Source organism: Pan troglodytes, chromosome 17 (genome assembly GCF_028858775.2).
Source record: "Pan troglodytes isolate AG18354 chromosome 17, NHGRI_mPanTro3-v2.0_pri, whole genome shotgun sequence".
NCBI classification, from domain to species: Eukaryota; Metazoa; Chordata; class Mammalia; order Primates; family Hominidae; genus Pan; species Pan troglodytes.
The window spans coordinates 70,191,379-70,213,569 of NC_072415.2; the positions used below are offsets into that span (position 1 = coordinate 70,191,379).

The 22,191-nt window shown below is 38.4% G+C and overlaps 1 long non-coding RNA gene, 1 other non-coding gene and 1 pseudogene across 2 annotated transcripts in view; all 3 read left to right on the plus strand.

Moving 5' to 3' along the window:
- Positions 1-14,776, plus strand: part of LOC134808683 (uncharacterized) — a 36,162-nt gene extending 21,386 nt beyond the window's left edge. The window contains exon 3 of the long non-coding RNA XR_010152103.1: positions 14,552-14,776. This is a non-coding gene — a long non-coding RNA (uncharacterized LOC134808683). The remainder of the gene's footprint in view (positions 1-14,551) is intronic.
- On the plus strand, positions 3,108-3,976 carry LOC738822 (small ribosomal subunit protein eS1-like; annotated as a pseudogene).
- A 2,370-nt stretch (positions 14,777-17,146) lies between the features above and the next one.
- LOC112206327 (U4 spliceosomal RNA) lies at positions 17,147-17,287 on the plus strand. The gene has a single exon (XR_002940551.1). It is a non-coding gene; the product is annotated as a U4 spliceosomal RNA (small nuclear RNA).
- The last annotated feature ends 4,904 nt before the right edge of the window (positions 17,288-22,191 follow it).

Consider the following 22,191-nt stretch of genomic DNA (forward strand, 5'->3'; position numbering starts at 1 on the left):
CCATGATGGTTACTCTGACTCATCAACCTGACCTTCATCTCTGTCCCAGGGGTCTGATGATTTCTTCCAGGATCTATGAAACAGTGGCAGTCTAACTTATTAGCTGGCAAGTAGGGTAAAGTTGCAGACCCTTCTCAGTTTTCAGCACACCCCTCAAGAACATAGCCAGCACCTTCACCTTTCTCCTGAGTTTCACATGGTTCGAGGGACACTTGGGAAATTCACAATCTCTTCTGCACCGTTCACAGGCCATGAAGAACTGGAGAGTGCAGTCTCAAGGTCCCTCCCTGCCTAAAGATGCTACACCTCCCTTTCCATGCTACCATGAGTGACTCCCCTGTGCTGGCGCCCCATGACAGGGCCTCCTGAGACAGAGCCAATGGGAAGTAAGGCTTCTGGCTCACTCACTAATCTTGATTCTTGATCTATAAAAAGAAGTTCTGTTGTTTATAAACCCTCTTTTTCCTTTCCACAAAGTCTCCTTTTCAAGGTTGTAGCATGACTTTGTGTCTCAAGGTACCAAGTTGTAAGTCAAAAGCTGTAACTGACTCATTTTATGTGTATTCTTGCTCAAAAGATCCTAATTCTCCTTTCAGCCATGTGTGACCTTGGCTAGACAGAGGACAAATAATTTTGATATGATTCCAAATATTATTCCTGTAGCACCTAGACATATTTGCAAATATGGATAATGAATAGACACATACAGGCTTCTTTAACTTGCCTTGGAACATGAGAGTAAATAACAAAAAATCAATTCAAAAGTATGCATTTGCAAACCTTTCAGGCTATAATTACTTTAGTCCATTCTGTTGATTTATATTAGTCAATGGAGTCGGGAATCTATTGATTCAACAGTATTTAATATAAATGCTGCTAATCTTTTTCTTCATTTGAAACCAGATATGAAAACGAAACAAAGCAGTCCTGGAGTAGAATTGTTTTTATTTCCCTGGAAAAGAAAATTCTCAGGGATGAGCTATTATATTTTTTCAAATACAGTTCAGCTTTAAGAGAAAACAGGTTTAAACTGTCACATAACCGCAGCACATGTACTGTGGGTTTGCAAAGCCACTTGAAGTCAGGGGCCATTCCTCATGGTGTTCTCAGAGGCTTCTTGAGATGTATGCTCAAGGGGGTGCTGAGGAAGTAAAGAAACGTTTTTTCACAGTTTCGGCATGGAAGCCAGCTAAAATGAGCTTGCAGAGTTTTTTACCTGGAATATCAACATCTGTATCTATGCCTATCCCTGTATTTGTCTATATTATTCACTCAACTGATGCTTTAATAATTTAAAACTTACTTTAAGCTGGAAAATGATTGTACTTGAGAAGTTGATAGATTAGATTTATTTTATTATTTTTAAAATGTATATAAACTCAACGGGTACAAGTGCAGGTTTGTTACATGGATATGTTGTGTAATGGTGAAGTTTGGGTGTTTAGTGTAACTATCACACAAATTGTGTGTATTGTACCCATTAAGTAATTTACCATCCCTCAACCCACTTTCGCTGTCCCACCTTCTGAGTCTCCAATGACTATTTCAGCCCATATCCATGTGTACACATTATTAGCTCCCACCTATACATGAGTACATAAGGTATTTGAGTTTCTGTTTCTCAGTTGTTTCCCTGAAGATAATGACCTGCAGTTCCATCAATCATTTTAAAATAATAAAGTCTACCCTTCTAAAGGCACTGTAATGTTATCTTAATAATGATCTTAAGTAACTCTCTTAAATTAATAATAACAATTTTCTTAAAATAGGATTTTCAGTAATGTTAAATAAATGCTTGAAATGAGGGAGTTAAGCTAATCTCATAGTTTGCCTCCAGCTCTGACGAGCTGTGAATCCACAGTGCTGCAAAATATAGATAATATTTCAGAACCTCTTTACTGGGTGACATTGTTCTAAGTGTCATTCATAATTAATTTCATTTAAAATTTGGTGCCCACAGTTTCAGAATTTTGCCCAAATGTTTGGATTAAAAACAAAGTACCTTTGCAATTTTTTATTATATCAGTACTATTAAATTCATTTTGAAATAGCATATGAATCTAAAATATAGAAGGTTCAAAATATCTATGATTTACCTAGTGTAACTTTTAACTCAAAGATAGGACTATTGATTCATCTGTCACTCATATTGGGCTGGCACTAAGCTAAGGGGCAACATTGAGACATTTTGGCCTCTTTTTTCTAAATTGTTCACCTCACTTTTTGGCTTCTCTCTGTCTTTCCATTTCCTTTTCTCTGAAGGTAGGGATGGATATTTTCTGTTTTTTTCAGGATTTTCCATTGTCTGCTTGGGCTTCCATAATAAGATAACACAGACTGGGTGGCTTAAACAACAGACATTTATTTGGCCACACTTTGGGAGGCTATACATCCGAGATCAAGTTGCTGCAGGGTTAGTGAGGCCTCCATTTCTGTGGTGTTGATAGCCACCTTCTTGCTGTGTCTGCACATGGCCTTTCCCCTGAACTCACGTACTCAGGGCTGGTGTCGGGGCTGAGAAGGGGTGAGCTCTGATGTCTATCCTCTTCTTGTAAGGGCACTAGTCCTATTGGATTAGGGCCCCACTGTTATGACCTCATTTAACTGTAATTACCTTCCTAAAAGCTCTGTCTTCAAATACAGTCACATTGAAGATTAGGGTTTCAATATGTGAATTTTGGTAAGACACATTTAGTCCCTAACAGCTGTCATCAGGCTCTTCTCATGCTGTGAAGTTTTTTGTCATCCTCTGCCTTTAGCTCTCCTCAAAGTGTATCTGTCTTCACTCTCAGGATTCTTTCTTTGCTCATCAAATGAAATAGTTTTTAGTGACTGCTAATGAGCCCAGACATTAACTAGAGTGCAAGATGATATATTTGTATTTTAAAAGAAAAATTCCACAAAAACTACCTTACTGCAAGTTACAGAAGATAAAGATACACAGTTGCTACAGGTGACAATTTTAGCCACACATAAGTAGAAAACATAAAGGCTTTTAGCATTGCACCCTTAGGTCATTCTGTTAGAACTCTGCTTTGCCTGTGGATAGAGGCAACTGTAGGCTCCTGGCAGGTTGCCCATATTAAAAAGGGAAATTACAGACTTCTGCCCTTTTGGCTCTCTGACCAGCACCATGGTGGTGGGCAAGAACAAGCACCTTACGAAAGGCGGCAAAAAGGGAGCCAAGAAGAAAGTGGTTGATCCATTTTCTAAGAAAGATTGGTTTGATGCGAAAGCACCTACTATATTCAATATAAGAAATATTGGAAAGACGCTCATCACCAGGACCCAGGGAACCAAAATTGCATCTGATGGTCTCAAGGGTCGTGTGTTTGAAGTGAGTCTTGCTGATTTGCAGAATGACGACGTTGCATTTAGAAAATTCAGCTGATTACTGAAGATGTTCAGGGCAAAAACTGCCTGACTAACTTCCATGGCATGGATCTTACCCATGACAAAATGTGTTCCATGGTCAAAAAATGGCAGACAATGTTTGAAGCTCATGTTGATGTCAAGACTACCGATGGTTACTTGCTTCGTCTGTTCTGTGTTGCTTTTACTAAAAAACGCAGCAATCAGATACGGAAGACCTCTTATGCTCAGCAACAACAGGTCTGCCAAATCCGGAAGAAGATGATGGAAATCATGACTCCAGAGGTGCAGACAAATGACTTGAAAGAAGTGGTCAATAAATTGATTCCAGACAGCATTGGAAAAGACATAGAAAAGACTTGCCAATCTATTTATCCTTTCTATGATGTCTTCGTTAGAAAAGTAAAAATGTTGAAGAAGCCCAAGTTTGAACTGGGAAAGCTCACGGAGCTTCATGGTGAAGGCAGTAGTTCTGGAAAAGCTGCTGGGGACGAGACAGGTGCTAAAGTTGAACGAGCTGATGGATATGAACCACCAGTCCAAGAATCTGTTTAAAGTTCAGACTTCAAATAGTGGCAAATAAAAAGTGCTATTTGTAAAAAAAAATAAAAATAAAAAGGGAAATTACAAACAAAATATCTCCAGTTAATCAGCCCTAATAAAAAATGAACAGCACTTTGGTTATTCTAATGTACTATCAAATACCAGTAAAAAATGCTACAAGATAGATGAATTGGAGGATTAAATAAACATTCAAAACCAATGTAAGGAAAGACTTTTCTTGACCTAGTGACCTTGGAGAATGGATCTTGAAAAGCTACTTCCATCAAAATAAGGATTGTTGTCATGAACATATCCACTTCAGTGGAAGACTTTAAGGAATTTCCTGGCACCCAGCATCCCAGGATGCTTTGAATTTTTGTTCTTCTAGCTGCTGATTTGCAGAGACCTTGTTTGAAATAATGTTTCTGGTTTCCTTGATACAACGATAATCCTACTAACTCTCTATAGTTAGGCTTTGTTAAAAAATAATATGAACTGGCTTCCAGCTCTGCCTGTGGATTTACTCCTAATGGAAGAGCATTATATTAAGCTTATAATTTTGAACTCGCCAAATTTTTCAAAAGGGCTATTTTTTGTCTTAGTATCCAGAAACACACTCACAATTGAGGAATCTTGCTTTTCAAAAACAACTTATCTGGTGAGTAAAAATACCTGTGACTGCAGAAAAGGCAATATATCTCTCACAACACTAATAACATGATGTTTGGAAGAAAAGCATTATGGCTGCTATTTACATGTGGAGAGATCTATTTGTGCACCCCATCTTTCTATTCATTATAAGCACATTACAGTCTCCTGTTCACCTTAATTATTGTTTCAGAACCCAATAGTTGTTGTTGAAATTTGTGTGTCTCATGAGCTAGATGGAAATAGATAATTCTTGGACAAATGGAGGATTTCAATGCAACAGATTTGGCCTCTGACATTCAGAGGCCTTGATAATTTGGTTAAAGTCACTGGGTAGATTTTAGGCAGACAATATTTGCCCAGTGGCTCAGACAGCTGGATTGTGTTGGGGCTAAAGGAAAGCAAGAGAAGTCTTTGTGTGATCTTAGAGCATGCTTAGGGGATTCTGTTTTACTGATCATCAGTAGGACATCACGCTAGTTGACAAAGAAATCATCACAAGAATATATTTGCATTAAGTGCGGATCTTGAACATCAAATAAGGTCAGGCTAACAGCTTTTATGAGAACTTTTTCTTTGTTTGCTGACTCTGAGATCATAGGTCAGTATGAGTAATACTCACCAATTTTTTAAGTACCCATAGATAGTGCCTTGCTAATTTTGTAGGTTGTAAGAATAAAGAAGATGTTTAGGAAGGAAAAGCAATCTTCCTAAGTATCCTTGGAAGTTGCAGACTTCTACTATTACTCTAAAAGAGTTTAATTGTGTGGAAAGTTGAAAGAGAATGTTTGTTTTATGCATTGTTTTCCTGGATGATAACTGCCAAATGGAGGCACAGGCTCTGATAATGTCCATTAACTTGATTTCTTTCTATGTTCATTTTTTTTTTCTTTTTGTGGAGATGAAGGTCTCACTATGTTGCTAAGGCTGGTCTCAAACTCCTGGGCTCAAGTGATCCTCCTGCCTTGGCCTTCCAAAATGCTGGGATTACAGGCATGAGACACCGTGCTTGGCCTCTATGTTCATTTTAATTCTGGCCTAATGGTCTGATTTGCTGCTATCTCTGAGAACATTATTATAGAAATTTATACTGTTGATTGTTGAAAGACGCTACATCTAAAATTTAAAAACCAAACAATCTGGCTTCAAACCTGAAGTTAAGGCACAGGGAGGAGTCTGTTTGTATATTCTAATCTGTTCTTCTGACACGCTTTGTTCTTTTTCTGTGGAAGCTCAACAACAGATATGTGCAGAGCTTATTAGTTTGTTGTGTTTCAGCTCAAATCTTTCCTGGAATCATTAATCTTAAACTTGACCATGATAGATACTTCAGGCTGTATGCTTCAACTGCTTTTGTCAAAATAGGCATTTGCATTATAATAGGAAAGTATATGAAATTGCCCTGTTTGTTAGACATTTTGCACAGTCTGATTTTTTTTCCAGAAGTAGCACTGTGGCTTCTGTTCAGAGCAGGTATGTTTACTCTATTTATGTTTAAATAGCATTGCTTAGGCCTTGAGTATGTTGGGTTAGCAGGTAGAATGCTCCACTGCAAGTAACAGAATAGCTTACTGAAATAGAATTAAATGATATGGCTTGATTCTTTTTTCATGTAACAAAAAGTCCAGACGTTAGTGTGTTCCAGTTTGTTTTAGGCATTCAATAATAGTACACAAGACCCAATTTCCTTCCATCTGTAAGCTCTGTCATCCTCAATATGTCAGTGATGTCATGTCTATATCTACGGACTCAAGATAGTTGTAAAAGATTGTAGGATCATGTCCTCATAACACTCTTTTGAAGTCAGGAGAAAGGGCAGGGTTAAAAGCGATGCAGTGGAAAATTGCAGCAAAGAGTGTTCCTCATGTTGGTTTCTTTTTATTCCTAGTTGAATAAAAGCAAGCAAAACAACTATCAGGCATTTTAGCCTGTCTCTAGAATCTGGCCCTTCCTATATGGAGGAAGGGTGGCGGGCATAGCTGTGGGATAGTGAGCCAGTGCCGCCTCGCTCTCGGGCAGTTGCCCCACTATCTCTGGTGCTATCCTTCCTCTTCTTGGTGTTTCCCATAAGGAGACCCAGGCCACAAATCCCCGCCTACCATCTGGAGGAGAAAAGGACATGTCCCAGAAAAACTTTCGGCCCACTTTCCGTAGATAAAGCAAGACCATATATGAAACTCATTCGCTCTGCTATGTTCAGTAATCTTAGAGAAGAAACTTAGGTTTTTGTGTCTTCTAAAATGCTATAAGATTTGTCATTGTTTACTAATAGCTACCTTCTTGTTGAAAGCCAGTTGAGGAGAGTTTTGGGGCAACATTTTCTGTTGGTTTTCTTCTGATTTCTTTTGTTATTTCTTCCAGCTTTTTCCTCCTATATGTCTGGGGTTCACTGGGTTCCTGACATACATCTCTGCATGCTACTCCTCTTCATTGTGCAATCTTATGTGCTCCTTTGGCAGCAAGTATAGCCTAAATGAGTTGATGACTTCCAAGCCTGGATCTCCAGCTTGCATTTCTTTATTGCGCTCCAGTTCCATACACCCAGTTATTACTGCGTAAACATTTTTATTGGCTGTCTCGTTGGTATTTTGAACTCAGATATTACAGACTGAATTAAACTTTTTTCCTCTTTGCACTGACCCCTCCCCTGGCTTGCTTCACTTCCTTCATTTCTATATCACTGAATGGCCCCTCAGATATACCCGGTGGTCCAAGTCCTCTTTCTCTTCTCTTGAATTTTTCAAAAATACCTCCTAGATATTTTTGTAATCAGTCTCCTTTTGTCCACTTCTACTGACACTGCCTGAGTTCAGTCGCTTCTCTTGTTTTACCTTGATTATTCATTGCAGACCCTCATAACAGCTGTCAGCATCCCTCCTTTCTGACCCACAGCTTTCCTTTCTGTAACCCCAAATCAGGCTGATTGTACTTGAAACTCACATCTGAATAAAAGATTTCCCCTGTTTAAAATCTTTAGATAGCTTCACATAACCTTCAGGATAAAAATCCAGACTCATAACATGTCAACATGAAATCTTCAGTGGACTTTAACATTTTTTGGTTCACAGACATCTTTTTTTTTATTGAAGTGTTTTTTTTTTAAATTTTTGGTTTTTTATTTTACTTTAAGTTCTGGGATACATGTGCAGAATGTGCAGGTTTGTTACATAGGTATACATGTGCCATGGTGGTTTGCTGCACCTATCAACCCGTCATCTAGGTTTTAAGCCCCGCATGCATTAGGTATTTGTCCTAATGCTCTCCCTCTCCTTGCCCCCAACTCTCCAACAGGCCCCAGTGTGTGATGTTCCCCTCCCTGTGTCCATGTGTTCTCGTTGTTAAACTCCCACTTATAAGTGAGAATATGCAGCGTTTGGGTTTGTGTTCCTGTGTTAGTTTGCTGAGAACGATGGCTTCTAGCTTCATCAATGTCCCTGCAAACGACATGAACTCATTCTTTTTTATGGCTGCATAGTATTCCATGGTGTATATGTGCCACATTTTCTTCATCCAGTCTATCATTGTTGGATATTTGGGTTGGTTCCACATCTTTGCTATTGTAAATGGTGCTGAAATAAACATGTGTGCATGTGTCTTTATAGTAGAATGATTTATAATCCTTTGGGTATATACCCAGTAATGGGCTTGTTGGGTCAAATGGTATTTCTGGTTCTAGATCCTTGAGGAATCGCCATACTGCCATACTGTCTTCATTTATGAGGAAAAGTATGAAACCTTTCTGCCTGCTTTAGTGTTAAATGCTAAGTTTCTGTTCACAGGCCTGTCTCTGCATTTTTTGGGCAAGAACTTTAAAAGCATGGTCTAGTCCTTTGTAGCTGTAGTTTATAACGTGTCTGATACATTGCTGCCATTTAAAAAGTGATGAATTATTAATAGAAAACGTCTTTCTCTTTAAATGTGTCTGTTTATGGTCAATAGTGTAAGCAATCTGAATACGTATATTACTTTAGGGACTATGTCTGTTTCTGTATTTCAATGGTGCCCCATTTTTTTCATTTAATTGGGATTCTCATTATCTTATTTTTCCCTTCAGTGGAATTATCTGACAATCTGACATGATTGTAGGCTGACTCCAGTCCTCAAAATTTCTATTACAAAATCTATTCAGAATGGAATAATAATTACTTGGTATTGGCAGAGTAAGTACCCAGAAGAGGATCACTAATACTCTCAGTTCTTGATAATGTTTCATAAAAAGGGATAAGTTAACCTCCATCCCAATTCTATTTCTTTAAGATATTGAGGCACAGAGGCACAGGATGTAGGTTGTGTCACTTCTCTTTTCTTTTTAACCATTTTCTTTATTAACATGTCTCCAGAAATCCTCTTTCTCTCTTGACAATGCATTCACTGATTAACATTTTACCCTCTGAAGCCAACTCCATGGTTTAAATCATTTTAGGCTATCAAGAAAATTACACAGACAAATTCAGTATCAAGCCGAACTAGATACTTAAATGAAAATAGTTGGAATGATATTCAGAAAACATCCTGTGTAAACAAATGGCAAATACAGTTTTAAGAAAGATTATAAATGCACTGCATTTAAATAATTACATGAAAATGTGTATTTTGAACATGACAGAATAAAACATAAATGGATGTTGAATAAAAGCTCAAAAGCATAGGCAACAAAAGCAAAAATAGACAAATGGGACACATCACATTGAAAAGCTTCTGCACAGCAAATGAAACAATCAATAGAGTGAAGAGACAACCTACAGAATGGGAGAGAGTATTTGTAAACTATGCAGTTGACAAAGGGTTAATATCAGGACTATCTAAGGAACTCAAACAACCCAGTGCCAATACAAACAAATAATCCAATTTAAAAATGGGCAAATGACCCGAATAAACATTTCCTTAAAAAGACATACAAATAGGCTGGGTGTGGTGGCTCACGCCTGTAATCCCAGCACTTTGGGAGGCCGAGGCGGGTGGATCACGAGGTCAGGAGTTCGAGACCAGCCTGACCAATATGGTGAAACCCCGTCTCTACTAAAATTACAAAAATTAGCCAGGCGTGGTGGTGCACACCTGTAATCCTAGCTAATCTGGAGTCTGAGGCAGGAGAATCACTTGAACCCGGGAGGCAGGCAAAGGTTGCAGTGAGCTGAGATTGCACCACTCCACTCCAGCCTGGGTGACAGAGTGAGATTCCATCTCAAAAAAAAAAAAAAGACAAAGACATACAAATAGCAAATATGAAAAAATGCTCAACATCACGAATCATTAGAGAAATGCAAATCAAAACCACAACGAGGTATCACTTCACCCCCGTTAGAATAGTTATTACCAAAAAGACAAAAACCAACAAATACTGGTGATGTTGTGGCTAAGGGGGAACTCTAATGCACTGTTGGTAGGAATGTAAATCAGTACAGCCACTATGGAAACAGTGTGGAAGTTTCTCAAAAAACTAAAAATAGAACCACTGTATGATCCAGCAACCCCATTACTGGGTTTATATCCAACGACAATGAAATCATTGGTCAGGTGTGGTGGCTTATGCCTGTAATCTCAGCATTTTGGGAGGCCGAGGCGGGTGGACCACTTGGGGCTGGGAGTTCAAGACCAGCCTGGCCAATATGGTGAAACCCTGTCTCTACTAAAAATACAAAAATTAGCCAGACATGGTAGCACATGCCTGTAATCCCAGTTACTCAGGAGGCCGAGGCAGGAGAATTGCTTGAACCCGGGAGGTGGATGTTGCAGTGAGCCGAAATCATGCCACTGCACTCAAGCCTGGGCAACAAAGCAAGACTCCATTTCAAAAAACAAAAAAAACAAAAAAAACGAAATCAGCATGGTGACAAGATACTTGCACTCCTATGTTTATTGCAGCACTATTCACAATAGCCAAGATATGAAACCAACATAAATGTCCATCTACAGATGAATGGATAAAGAAAATGTTGTATACATATATAATCACATTTAATAATAGTATTCTATTACATATACGTGTATGTACACATACATATATGTATATTACATACGTGTTTTAGATATACATACATAATATACATGTCTATTACATATATGTATGTATACGTATACGTATACGTATGTATACGTATACGTATATGTATACGTATGTATACGTATACGTATACGTATACACACATATGTAATAGAATACCATTCAGCCATAAAGCAGGATAAGATCCTGCCTGTCATTTGCAGCAACATGGATGAACCGGAAAGTTATTATGTTAAGTGAAATAAGCCAGGCACAATAAAACAATCTCCACATGATCTCACTCATATGTGGAATCTAAAAGAGTTGATTTCATAGAAATAGAGAGTAGAATGGTTACCAGAGACTGAGAAGGGAAGGGGAGAGAGCACAGGACATGGAGAGGTTGGTCAACAGACACAGAGTTACGGTTAGACAGGAAGAATAAGTTCTACTGTTTTATTACACAGTAGGGTGACTATAGCAAATAACAATGTGGTGTATATTTCAAGATAGCAAGAAGAGATTTTGAATGTTACCACCACAAAGAAATAAATGATCAGTGTTTAAAGTATGGATATGATAACTACCCTGATTTAATCATCATACAACATACACAAGCATTGAAACATCGCACTGTACCCTATAAATATGCACAATTATGTATCAATACAAATAATTAAAAAATAGATATTCACAAGTGAAAAGGCAGCTGTGGAGGCCTTTTCTAATCACAGAAAATTGTGCCTTTTAAAAAACTTTCTTGCAGAAGTAACAGCCGTAATTTCTTCAGAATACTTACCATGCATGTTGATTTAATCTAATAGGACAGGCATACTTCTTCTGTATATGGTAGAGTGACCTGGTTTTAAAAACTGTCACATGAATGGCTAGAGTGAAATTATAAAGAGCATGCATTGTAGTGCTTGAGTGCCTGCCTCCAAATTCCAGTTCTGCAATTTACCTGCCGTGTAAATCTTGGCAAGTCACTCAATCATTTTGTACCCCAGCTTCCTCTTATGTAAGCTGGGAATAATAATAGTGCTTGAAAGGGGTAACATGAGAATTCAATGAGTATATTTGTCATGTGCTCAGAACCACATCTGGTACTCTGTACATGACGTCTAAAAGGCGGGGGGGGGGGGTGGCCATTATTGTCAAGGACACCCAGTCTTCATTGAGCCCATTAAAGATGCCAGCACAATCTGTCTACCTTGTATGCATCGTATCATTTAATCTTAAAATACCTCTTTAAGGTAGGTTTTTTAAACCTGCATTTTACAAATGAGGAAACTGAGGCTTAGTGGTTAAACACTTGCCCCAGCTTAGTAAATGACCATGCTGGGATCCAGTTCACTGTCCTACCATAATAGGGCTCTAAGGAATTTGCTTAAGAAAATGGCTCATTTTAACATCTGATATCAAATTGAAAAAATAAAGTTATCCAGATTATCATAAAGATGTCTTTTCAGAAATCATGGTAAGATGATAAGAGAAGGTATTTACTTTTACTCAGGTATATTTCTTGTGTTGTTGCCTGCCCTAGTTTATTAGACCCTTGATATGACAAAAAATATGCATGTAAAATCTAATTAGAAAGTACCCCTTGACTTTGAAACCAGCACATACACAGTTTTCTGAGTCCAATAAAAGAAAATAAGAGGGCTTATTGTGAGGCAACTACAAGTGAAATGACCTTCAATAGGTGCTACTGTACAGAAAAAATGTATCAGTAATTATTCTGAATTTGAGATAATAGAAAACAATGAAAGATAAATGATCTAAACTTTAGTCTCTTCAATATTACATTAAATATCACTATAATATTTGTGTCATATTTTAACATATTTGAAAATCATTCATAATGATATGTCTCTAATTGGAGCTAACAATTCCTCATGATAAGCACTGCCCTAGTACTTTGTAAGTCATGCTCATAGCATCGATAGTCTATTCATATGTGTATATATCCCACAGTGTGTGAGGTCCTACTGTATGTGGGACCCTGTGCTATGTGGGCTGAGAAGACCAAGATGAGTAAAACAGACTGCTATGACTCTTGCCAACACAGAGCACATAGTGTAATGAGGAAGAATAATTAAAAGAGTAAAATAGTACATTTTCATTCTAAATCATCTGCTTTTCAGTTAATGGTGACTTTATTCCCCCATAAGAATGTGTGAATATTTATTTTATATTTGTTCACCTAAGGAGGTTACTTGAATTGTTTTGTTAAAATTAAGGCCTATTTTAAAGGTAAATTAAATTTTTCCCGAAAGAAAAAAAAAAAAGACTTTCCACCTGCAATATGTAATGTTTCCAAACTGTGCTCCTAGATTTAGGTCTTGCAAGGGTTACCCCATTTCACAGTGACACTGACTTGGTTTGCTTTCTAATATTATCTTCGATAGAAATTTTACGATCTTCAAGTTTCTTGAGGTACTCTCTTTCTTTTTAAGATCTTGTATTTTCTTATTTTAAAAATAATTACATTTAGACTGCATCACGCTTCACATCAGTTTTGTTTTCCCTTAAAGCACCATTATGCTTAGCCATTTATTTACCCAAGCCAGCTTAAGGCTCCAAGGGAAGGGCGGCCACAGTGTTGAGTACTGACTCGCTCTCCTCTGTTGTGATTGTACCCAGAGAACTAAGAGCATGCTGAGAACCCAGAGAATTAACAGCATGCTTCCCTCTATAATGAGGAGGAAGAGGAGACTAGAGTTAGCTGAGAGGTGGAGTGGTGGTGGAGACTGGGGACAGCGGGTGGAAAGGGAGAATGCAAGCAGGTAGCAGGCAAACTTCTTGGGGAGTAGCACTGAGTGTTTCAGCCTTCTCCTGATGACAAACAGCAGTGGTCATGAAGCTGTAAGAATGGCTGAGTCCTACTTCTTGGATATGAAGCAGATGCAGGAATGCCATGGAGCATCCTTTATCTCTACAATATCAGAAATATATATTTGTAATTGGAGCAAAAAAAGCGCAACATTTACCAAAGGTAATTATATCGCTGCCTGACACAATGAAGGATTCTTAGTAAGTGTTTTTATGAGTCAATACTCAGATCAAATGTCTTGAGCCTGTGCAGTTATCAAAAATTTAGTTACATGTCATGCCACTTCCTGAAGAAGATTGTCATATAACAAAAGAGCCATTTAATAATGGTTGCTCTCTTTACATTGTTTATCTGATTAGTTATGGTTAGTTATGGTGCCTCTCTATATTGAATGCAACTTGCTCCATTTATTCCTCTTCCTCCAAGCTAGAAGTATCACCTTCAACAACATTTCTCCAGGATATTTGACCGGGGGACACTGTTGTACATTATAATGAACCAAGGGCACACCAGTGGGAGCTGCTGAGCTATAATACACACTTGCAATGAGGTTATCGAAAAATATCCAATATTGGAAATACATATTGTAATTGGAGCAAAAAAAGCACATTCACCAAAGGTAACTATATTGCTGCCTGACAAAATGAAGGATTCTTAGTAAGTGTTTTTGATGAGTCAATACTCAGATCAAATGTCTTGAGCTGTGCAATTATCAAAAATTTAGTTACATGCCATACCACTTCCTGAAGAGGCAGATTGTCATGTAACAAAATAAACATTTATTAATTATATATTTACATATACACCCACATATAATTGTAAATATGAATTACATGTATTTAAATATTTATACATTGGTAGCATTAATTTTTTTTACAAGCAATTCCTATTCGCATCTCATAGAATACCACCTTCTCAGGAAACACATCTTCAGCCATGCTGATACTAAGAAATAGGCAATTGTATTTATGCTGCTTTCTTGTCTCTGTGATATTAGCTAAACTTATAGTTGAATAAAATTACATGTTGGGGTGAGAATTTGGAAAATTACTTGGTTAAGATGGCCTCAGTTCTAGGCATGGCTCTGCCAGAGGTCAGTGAGAAATTCTACAGACTATGTCAATGTACTTGCTTGTCCTCCTGACTTTCCTTTCTGGTATAAATTTGCCTAGCAGTGTTCCTTGCTCAAAGAAGCAGTCCCAGGCCGTTCTTTGCCCAGGGATATCTTCCCAAGATGACCAGAAATGGCTTCATGACCTAAGGGTGGACAGCAGTGTTCTATTGTACCCACAATATCATGGTCTCACACGGAAGAGATGAGGCCTGTCATCAATCCATCAGATTACTCTTTTGATAGTGCAGATTGGAATTACAGAAAGGTTTCTTTTTGGAGAAGGGCCGAAAGAAACAAATATGCAGAATGTAGGTAGGTATATCTTGAGTAAGATAGAATTTGTCTTGAGTGATTTTTACTGGCTTCCTTTTAGGAATCTTATCTTAGTCTATTTTTAAAAATAATCAAATGAAATAGTTCTTACCTTTCTTCATTATTGCTGTGTGAATTTTTAAAAAATACTTTTTCTTAATAGCTGCATGTTTGTCTCGGATATTTTGTATGTTGTGATTATTTTAAGGGAGACAATTTAGACACTTACTATAAAATTATTGGGTAAAAAAAGCCACCATAAAACTGGAAACTTTAAACTGTCCCCAGTCTTTTTTTCTAAAAAATGGAAACCAATAGTCTATAAATGTACATTGTGGTTATTATTCTTTTATAGTTTTCCACTGACTTTTCTTATTGATTCAAAAATATTTCAAGAAGTTATTTTTTAGAGCTACTTTTTGGAGTGATCACCAAAGAAATTGAAGAGATCACCTGTCAGCCATCAACACCCTACTGGCCATGGATAGGTCTCCCTGCCATTATGTAATTCCCTTGAGGGAGGGAACCTGGAGGAGGATGAGAAGAAAAATAATCAAAGAAACAAAACAAGCATGGATTTAAAAGAAAAGCCTTCTGTCAGCTTTCTTCTTATTTTTCTTCTTCTTTTTCAAACACAGGAGTGATTGAGTCACAGCCTGCCCTAATGGTATTTTATTGAGTTTCTAACTGCCAAGTCATGTCTGAGCTGCCAGTTTAAGTTTCAAACTTTTAGAAAAAGAACTGTTCCATATCAAGTCGTTTGTTCCTATTCAATTTTGCAAAATAAAGAGATCACTTAAAGAACTCTGGGGAAGAGGATATTTGAGTTTTAGGGCCCAAACCCCTTGGCTTAACTTTCTACCATGTTGTCCATTAAAATAACTGAAGAAGGGGAAATTTTTCACCAAAAATTTACATTAAGAATTGAGCAGATGTGGGGTTCAGATAGGAGTTTTTATGGACAACAATACAGGAAACAGGATTAAGAAACAGCATTGGCCTATTTCCTTATTCTACAGTTCCGAGTCTGAAGTGGCACAGCTTTGATGTTCTGTTTGTCATTCTGTGCTGTGGCACTTTAAAAGTAAGAAAAAGCATTGATGTATTACGGCAGTGATTCCTAAACCTTTGCGTGCATCTGAATCACCTGAAGGACTTGTTAAAACACAATTGTTGGGTCCTACTTCCAGAGTTTCTAATGCAGTGGGGTGGGACCTGAGAATTGGCATCTAACAAGTTCTCAAATAATTTTGTTGCTGCTGGTTTGGGGACCAAGTTTTGAGAACTACTTTATTACAAGGTCTCTCTTCTCCATGGCAGCTGAGAGGAAATTAAGAGTGTTATTCTGAACTACCTAAAATTAGGAAGTTAACTGTGGTTAGTGGTTCTCAGTCTTGGGTATTTTTTTATGAATCACTTGAGGAGAATTGTAAAAAATACTGATGTCATTATCTTTGTGATAGAAGTAGGACGTTGACAATTTTTGAAAGATCCCTAGGTGTTTCCAATATGCACACAGAGTTGAGAATTCTTCGTCGTTTCCTAATTAGATATCAAGGATTTTCACCTACTCTAAATGAACAGTGTTGGTAGTACCTGGGCAAACTCTGAGAGGCAGAAGAGGAGAATTAGTGACAAATCCTCTCACAGTAACTTCTAGTGCAAGGCTTAGAGTAAGGCATGACTTGATAAATCATGAGTCTCTAACACACACAAACCAATAAAAGATTTTTTTCAACATATGAAACTTTGATGGAGTCTTTTCTTATTCTGAGTGAAAAGATGGGGTCGTACACCTAAAAGGAAGCCAAATTTTTCTAAGGCCTTCTATTTTTTGGGGGGAATATGGTAGGCATTCTACCTTATAGCATATCCTCCAGCATGTGAACTGAGAGGTTGACTTGTCCACAAGGAGAGAAATTTGAAAACTCACGCTATATTCTAATACTAAGCTTGGCCAAATTGCATTCTGCTCAAGAATGAGTCAACTGAGAAAATCGGATCAAAGCTCATAAAACAGTCTGCAGCCCAAGAGAAGAACATTTCTCTAAGTGTTCAATAGAACATCTTTCTTGCCAAATAGAATTACTAAATGACAAGGAAAGAAAAAACATTTAAAATACCTGCCTGATGGCCTAATTTGTTTTAGGAAAACATTATTTGTTACAATAAATAGGTCAAGATAAATAGAGACTAGCTTGTGATAAGAAGAAAATAGAAGGAATCAAATGGTTCCAGAAGCAGTAATAGAAAAGACATATTGCAGGAAATTGAATTATTTACACCATATCTGTATTTTAATAAATTAGCACTAGAAGAATAATAAAAATAAGTTAGTTTAAGCTTTGTGCAGTGGCACTATTGTAGCTACTGAGGTTCCTCCAGGGTGCGATTATTGCTAATTAAAAACATTTCCCAATACCACGATGTGATGACTTGCATTAGAATGGGCATTGGCAATTTTTGACAGTCTCTACAGAGACAGAATTTTAAAAAAGAAAAAAGAGGATTCATTTTTAACCATAATGTGCAAATACTGTATTTGATGTATCCTGTACTCTGTCACTTGTCTTTGAGTGCCAAGCCTGGGTGCTTGGGACCACAAGGGAAGTGCTGTGGTTGGGAGACACTTGATTATTAACCAGGTCACCTGTCTCAAGTCCTTGCTTGAGTTTCTGCTTTCTTGGCAAGAGGGAAATCTCCAGATTTTTTTTTGGCCTTATTCCTGGGGAATCTCGACATAGAGTCCATTCAAATCTGCTGGCTACTTGCTGTGAACCCTAACCGCTAATCCAGTCCCTCTTAGCTTTGAGGGATCCCACAGTCACCAAGAGAAATAGAAGTTTCCAAAATGAGACAGTCAAATTAACAATTACCACAAATGATTCCAAAGTGGAGAGAAATGTTTACTTGGGTGAGTCAATGGTCTTTCTCTCTGTCCCACAAAAGAGAAGGTGCCCATACTACACTGCTGGGATAGGGGAGCCAACAAAGAAAAGAGCTCTGGAGTCTTACTGCCAGTGAATTACACACATGCAGATCTGTGGCCTCTTCTCCTTATGATTGGTGGGGTGGGGGTGGGACCCCAGCAGCCCTATTTCAACAGGAAGCAGGTAGGCACCGATCTTCCTAAGAACCATTAGAACGTCACCCCCCACTGAAAATATAGGCAGATTTCCATGGTGATTTAAGCACTTGAAGGGTAAGTACATATTAAAATGTGCCCCCACAAGATACAGGCCTTTGGAAGTGCTGTGTGTGGATGTACCCTCACTTTTTAACATCAACTCCTAATTTTCTCTCCTACTCTGCCTTAGTATTCCATTTCCTGGAATACTCATCTACGTAAGAGATGGAGATTCTGGCCATCTTTTTATCCCTGTGCCCTGCAAACTCTATCATCTTTGGCTTAGAACAAATGTTGTGGTAGGCTTTCTTTGGACCATGCTTCTACTGGTTGTCAAATCAGAGGGCTCTTGTATCATGAGGTGGAAGAATATAGTACCAATTCCATTCAATTTCCTCCTCCAGGGACGGCATCAGAAACTTTTCCCTTTGATTAGGGCAAACACAGCTTATCAACTTGAATATGTTAAGTTTCTTTTATTTTATTTTATTTTATTATTATTATACTTTAAGTTTTAGGGTACATGTGCACAATGTGCAGGTTAGTTACATATGTATACATGTGCCATGCTGGTGTGCTGCACCCATTAACTCGTCATTTAGCATTAGGTATATCTCCTAAAGCTATCCCTCCCCCCTCCCCCCACCCCACAACTTTGGTTTAAAGCAAGTGACACCAATCAGGCTTGGAAGAGATAGAAACCGGGCAACTCTAAGTCACCTTTTTGAAAGAAACTTCTAGATTGTCTCACCTACTTTCACAGAATAAATGATCTCTAAACATTTTCTCTCATTGTTGTGTCACCTCTCGGAGGGTTGAAACTGCCTTTGCAAAAACTATAACTGAGACAATTATTACAGTGAAAGAGATCTGACCTAACTGACTCCATCTTGCTTCCTTGTTCATTTTTGCAGGGAGGCTGAACTAACTCTGGGATGAACTTACTTTATGGTTTAGCTTTGAAACAGTGATGGTAACAGCCCTTTCCCAAAACAAACCCCATTCCTACCTAGGGACTAGACTGCCTTTGCAGGACTAACAAATTAGCCACAAGATTAGAAATTATGGTTTAGGAGTCATGCAGCTGGAGGCTGTAAGATTCTAAACTTCCTCAAATTGCTCGTGGGGATAACATCACTATTGTAAAACATAATACCAGCACTTGAGACATTTTGCAGACCCTGCATTCGAAGGATCAGTTGGTACCACCTAAATTGATAAACTGGCTCATTTGGTCTTTTGGCCCCACCCCACCGCCCCCCCACCCAGGAAATGACTTTGCAAGAGGACAGCTTCAACTCCCTGTGATTTCATCTCTGACATGACCAATCAGAATTCCCAATTCACTGGCCCCCTACCCACCAAATTATCCTTAAAAAATCTGATCCCCAAATGCTCGGGAAGACTGATTTCAGTAATAATAAAACTCCGGTCTCCCACACAGCCAGCTCTGCATGAATTACCCTTTCTCTACTGCAATTCTCTGGTCTTGATAAATCGGCTCTGTCTAGGCAACAGGCAAGATAAACCCATTGGGTGGTTATAGGGTCCACACCTAAGGAAAGAAACAGTGATCAATTGGCTGAACTTGGATCATGTGGCTACTGTCGATCTAGGCAGCAAGAGAAAGGATCTTGTAGAAAGAGCTCTAAGACCACTTTAGCCTTATAATGGTAGCTCAAGGCTCTTTGAATATAGAATTTTATCAAGCTTCTGCATGATAAAAATACTTCAGTCTTCATATAGAAAAATGAAGAGCCTTTGGGAAAAAGTAATGGATGCAGTGTAGCCCTAAATTGACAATTGTTCTGTACAAGAACAACTAATTTTATTCCAAAGAGAGCGCAGCTTATGTTCATCTGAAAATAGTATATTGATTTTATTGTGTAACATTGATTCTACTTCTTATAAAACATAACTCTTTTTTATTGTGCTAAAGAAGTTTTCTCCTTCTTCTTGGCTCCTCTTTCATCACAAAGAGCCTCTTTTCAACCCTTTTATTATCATCTCAGATCGCTTGCAAAATTTCTCAACTCCTAATCCTTTGATGTTCTCACAGGGAGAGAAAATAGGAAAAGGACAAGAGTGCCAGTGACCTCCTTTGTCCTCAGAGTGAGGTGATGTTCTGCTTAAGGACTGAACTATTCATGTCAATGGTGTCCTTTTATTGCTTATAGGGATGTACGGATTCATTTCTCAACCATCTCAAAGGTTTTCTCTCCTGTGAACTCCAGTAGCCCTCTGTCTATACTTGTGGTCTTTCCCACCCATCTTCAGACTACTTTATTCTCTGAATTGTTAGTATTTTAGAACCACAGTCAGTCTGATGACAAAGGGCTTTCAAAAAATGGTCCACCTTCCATGAGACCACATATCATCAATTTAAGTATAAAGAGTAAGCATATAATTTATTGCCCAAATTAGAACACTTTTGAAAGTAAAAGGAAACAATAGAAATCACATTATGTGATTGGCTTTAAGCTAGGATTTATCACAAAATGTTGAATTTTTTTTGACTTGTGGATATATAACTTACAAGGTTAAGAAAATTTGATATATCTTTCATGAAGCCATAGGTTCTCTCAATTTCTCCTGCACATTGAACCTTGCCATATCTGATTGTAGTCCTCTATTTTTAGTTGCTTTCTACTTCTTGAATCTGGTTTAGATATACATATATTTCAAGCTTGTTATTTTTTCAGCTGTATCCCTCTATCCACCCTTTCACATCTGTACTTCCCCATCATTTTAATCCTTCACCTACATGAGGGTAGATGGAAAGGTGCATTGAAACGTACATGAAAAGACATGGGCTGGGCATGGTGGCTCACACCTGTAATCCATGAACTTTGGTAGGCCACAGTGGGAGAATCATTTGAGGCCAGGAGTTCAAGATCAGCCTGGGAAACAGTGAGACTCTGTCTCTACGAAAAAATTAAAAATTAGCTGGGTATGTCAACATTCACTTGCAGTCCTAGGTTCTTGGGGTTAGGGGAGTGATGAGGTGGGAGAATCACCTGGGCCCAGGAGTTCAAGGCTGTAGTGAGCTACGATGGCACTATTCACTCCATCTTGGGTGACAGAGTGAGACCTAGTCTTAAAAAAAGAAGACACAGATGTATTTAACTGTGAATTTATTTAACCTCATTGGCCTCAATTTCTTCATTTGTTAAAGGAGATGACAGTAGTTGCTTAGCCTACCTATTTAAAATAACAACACACTGCAAAAAAAAAATCATCATCATGTAGTTCATATTATGATCATAGCATATATCATAATAACTAATGTTTGTTGAACACTTACGATGTTCCAGGGCAGATCTGGTATTTAACCATATATTAAATTATAAAACTCACCTACTGATTGGTAGGTAGCCAATGTCCTCTACTTACATGGCCATCCTTGTTCCTTCTCCAGGGCCAAGGGGGAAGGGATTCTAGACCTCCTCTCTAGTCCAGCAACAAAAGAAGTAATGCCTGGCACCTCAGCAGATCTCTAGCACCCCATTCCAGTATTACTTTCAGATTGGTTATTGCCAGACAAATTGGTGCCCCCAAAGTCTTGAATTTTTGGCCTCTTTTTTTTTTTTTTTTTTGATTTCCTCTTCCTCTTTTCTTAGAGGGCTGGCCTATATCTTGAACATGGATTTGGCCTGTCCTTGAAGAGGCCCATTGGGCACTGTCTAGGGACTCTTCTACCTGCCAAACCACCAGGTAGGCCATTGGGGCTCTTGTGTGTGGCCCCCACCCTTGAGGGTCCCTGGACCACGACAGTAGATCCGGCACCCAGTAGGCAAACATCTGGTGCCCACCTGGCTCTCTGAGGTTGTGGCTGTCTGCTGCTGGCCAGTACTTCCCCTCTTAAGGCTGTCTGTGGGAACTTCACCCATCATTGGATTTAGTCTGTAGGATCCTGGAGGAGACACCTAGTGAACTGGTGAGGAGGCCACAATGGAGTCTCTCTCAGACATAGACAAGGTGCTGCTGGCTCTGCTGACATAGTAGGTATCCCTGCGGCAGGAGTGTCTTAGTCCATTTCTTCTGCTGTAATAAAATACGATCATGAGATGCATAATGTTTTGGTCAACAACGGACTGCATATGTGACTGTAGTCCTATAAGATTATAATGGAACTGAAAAATTCCTATCACCTAGCGATGTCATAGCCATCATAATGTCGTAGTGCAATTACTTGGTTTTTATAAAAATAAATTCAGTGTAGCCTAAGTGTAGCATGTTTACAAAGCCTACAGTGTGTA